Below are 3,584 nucleotides of genomic sequence, written 5' to 3' on the forward strand. Positions count from 1 at the left end.
ATAAAATTATTATATAGAAAAATTTTGTTTAAATCTCATTAGGCCAAAAACACAAGATGATGAGTAATGAAAGGAACTGAAGCCCTTGGATTGCTGGACTCTGGATTATCAAGCAAAAATTAGAAGTTCAGAGTTTGCTTGGGGGACAGAAAAGGAGACCAAAAGTCAGGGGCTAGGATGGGGTTACCTCTGCTTGTAAAGAAAAAAAAGCCAAAAAATACTGCTGTCAAACCCTGGCAACCAACCAGGAGCTAAGCTAAGCCCACTACTATTGTAACTGGTTCTACTAGATCTGCTGGGTCTGTGGTATGTTCAGTAACTTCATGAAGCAGTGTCTTGGAACTGCCATCCTGAGATCTGGTAGTGTTGATTGAAGCCTGGAGTTCTGGGAGGAAGCAATCAATAAACCTCTAGACAGGAATGAGGGAGCATACGCTAATTAATAAAGGTAGGCAAGAGGGAGAAAAACAAAACTGTCCATTTGAATTAGACTGAAAACCAAAATCCCAAAATCCATGAAGAAATTTAATAACAATGAAAAATAACAATCAGATCATGAATTCTGCCTAGAAAGCAACAATATTATGGAGCCATCTGGAAAATAAAATAAGTATGTTCAGGGTATTCAAATCAACAAAGAACTAACATATTAAAAATGTGTACAATGAAAAAAACACAAGTAGAGATGAAGAGAAAGCAATTTAAAATTTTGGAAATGAAAAATGTCACTGAAATTTTAAAAATGCAATAGATGAGACAAACTTAGCTGTTCATGGCCAAAGAAAAAGATGGTTAATTGAAAGATAGAGTAGTAAAGAACTTACCCAGTATGCAACAGATAATCATAGAAAGATATAAATTCAAAAGAATAGTTAAGAGAAATGGAGGATATATTGCGAAGCTCCAACATTCATCTAATGGAAGTTTCAAAAGAGTATGCAGAGAATGATAAAGAATCAATAACTGAAGAGAAATTGCTAATTACTTTCCAGATTTGAAGAAAGACATGGGTTCACAGATGAAAAGTCCACTGAGCAGGATAAATAAAAGTCAACCCACTCAGAGACACATTGAATAAAGCCTCATAACATCAAGAGTAAAGTGTCAGGAAAGGTGAGTGCTTGCTACAATGGCAGTGTTGATGCATGGGATGCTAGTGGAGATGTGCTGGCCCTCAGAATCTCTGACAGCCACAGGTACCTTCTGCCCTTGACATATTCCTTATCTAAAATAATCTTCCCTCATTATTTCTAAGATTATTTCAAGTACAATAGACCATAGAGATGCTCAAGCTCTGTTCCATGGCCATTGGTATACAGACTTCAGAAGTATGTGTGTGTCTAGCTATACAGAAGAGAATTACACCCAATTTTCTACAGCAGTGAGAAAGTTGTACATATTGATTCTTAGATAGGATGTGTCAGAAGTAAACTAAAAGCTAATGATAGAACTTTAACTGATAAAGCCAAAATGCAGACACAGAGCCACTGGTTCACTTACAATAAAACAATGACAATGGAGAATGTAACCCAGTTTGAGTGAAACCTGGCCGTGCAGTTTGGAGAGGAAGATGAAGACCCAGATGCCATGCTTCATTCCTTTGAAGTAGTCCGAACTGTTTCATATGGACTCTTCTGGGACCTTTGTACAATGCCATGGTTGAGCAATTGCTTCTGCCTCAGAGGGTGCTGAGAGCTACCTGCAGAAAGTTTACCACAAGGTATTGAAGCCTTTCCACAGTATTTAAAAAAAATTAGAAAGAGTTTATGTACATTAAAATGCATAGAATGTACATATTCAATTTGGTCAGTTTTGACAATTGTATGCACCCATGTAACCAATACCCAGAACAAGATGTGGAACATTTCTGTCATTTCAGAGGGCTTTCTCTTCCTCTTTCTGGTCAATCTTTACTCACCCTTACAACTACATTCTGTCTTCTATCAGCATATATTAATTGTGTCTTTACTTGCACTTTATGTAAAAAGAAGTATACAATAATTTTTTTGTGTGTGTGTGTGACCGGTAAGGGGATCGTAACCCTTGGCTTGGTGTCGTCCACACCGCGCTCAGCCAGTGAGCGCACCAGCCATCCCTATATAGGATCCGAACCCGTGGCCTCAGTGTTCCCAGCGACGCTGCGCTCCCAGTGCCACACTCTCCCGAGTGAGCCACGGGGTCAGCCCAAAAAGAAGTATACAATAATAATAAATTATAATAAAGCAGCAATCTGAAGAGCCACTAGAGAGAAAAAAGCTTTCTTCTAGAGGAAGATAAACTAGACTGGGGGCAGTCAGCAATGGATTCTACAATATTTTCAAATTCTGGAGTAAAATAACTGTCAACCTAGATTTTTGTACCCAAATAATTATTCAATTGTGAGGGCAAAATAAAGACATTTTTGGTCATTAGCCAGTTAACCACCTACAGATTGCCACTACAGGCAGATGAAAACAATGTTTTTTAGAAATAAGAGAAGTGAAGCCAGAGAGAAAATATGAGAGAGAGAGAGAGAGAAACAACAATAAGCAAAGCAACTAATAGACTATATTTAATATGACTATAAAATTATAATTAATTTGTTTATTTAAAAGGGCAAAGCAAAAACTCTATCCAAAAGTAGTATGAGGGTACTTCAAAAGGTTCATGGAAAAATTGAATTAAAAGATGATAAGAATCTTTCCATGAACTTTTAAAAGTACCCTTGTAAGTAGGGCTTCAATGGGTAGTTCAAGCATACTAAGGCCTTTGCCATAGTAAAGAGGATAGAAATATAGAGTAACTGAAAACTTTGTTAGAAAAAATTATAGAAGTGTATAGATCTAAAAAATTTAAGGAAAAACACAGTAAGAATATAAATATAATTTATACCATCCAAAGCAACAGAAGTAATAGGAGGATAAAGAAACCAAGAAAGGTAATGTTAAACTAAAAACAAACCAATAATGATGTAGAAATGAGTCAAAATACATCAATAAAAAAGTAAATAAGTTAACCTCAGCTAATAAAGACAAGATAACCAGAATAGTTTTCTGTAATTGAGTTATATACTATTTATAAGAGCTACGCCTCCAAAAAATAAAAAAAAAAAGATTAAAGCATAAAGAATAAGAAAAGATAAGCAATGCAAAGCAGAAGAAGTAGATGTAGCAATATTATTATATAAGAGCAGCTGCTGACCCCCAGGACCTGAGGCAACAGTGCCACCAAGTCTTGGCACCCTCTGTTTAGGACCCCCAGGCCACTGCTAGGAGAGTCCATGCCCCCAAGAGAGCCCCTAGCTGCTGCCAAAGCCCAGGACCCAAGGCAGCAACAGGCAGCTGAGCATCAACAAAACTCCTTGATATTGCTCCAGACACCAGGGTGTAACAAGTAGACTACAATAGCCTTTGCCACAATGACTAAACACCAATGGAGAGATAGTAGAAATAGGAAAAACCAAGAAAGTATGACACCACCAAAGCAGTATAATAACTCCCAAGTTCTAGACCCTATGGAACAAGAAGTCCTTGAAATGACTGACAAGAAATTTCAAGCAACAATTCTAAAGAAAATGAGATACAAGAAGACTCAGACAACATGTG

The 3,584-nt window shown here is 37.1% G+C and overlaps 1 pseudogene; it reads left to right on the forward strand.

Moving 5' to 3' along the window:
- Positions 1-881: 881 nt before the first annotated feature.
- Positions 882-1,747, forward strand: LOC134368024 (proteasome subunit alpha type-5-like; annotated as a pseudogene).
- The last annotated feature ends 1,837 nt before the right edge of the window (positions 1,748-3,584 follow it).

Source organism: Cynocephalus volans, chromosome X (assembly GCF_027409185.1).
Source record: "Cynocephalus volans isolate mCynVol1 chromosome X, mCynVol1.pri, whole genome shotgun sequence".
NCBI lineage: Eukaryota > Metazoa > Chordata > Mammalia > Dermoptera > Cynocephalidae > Cynocephalus > Cynocephalus volans.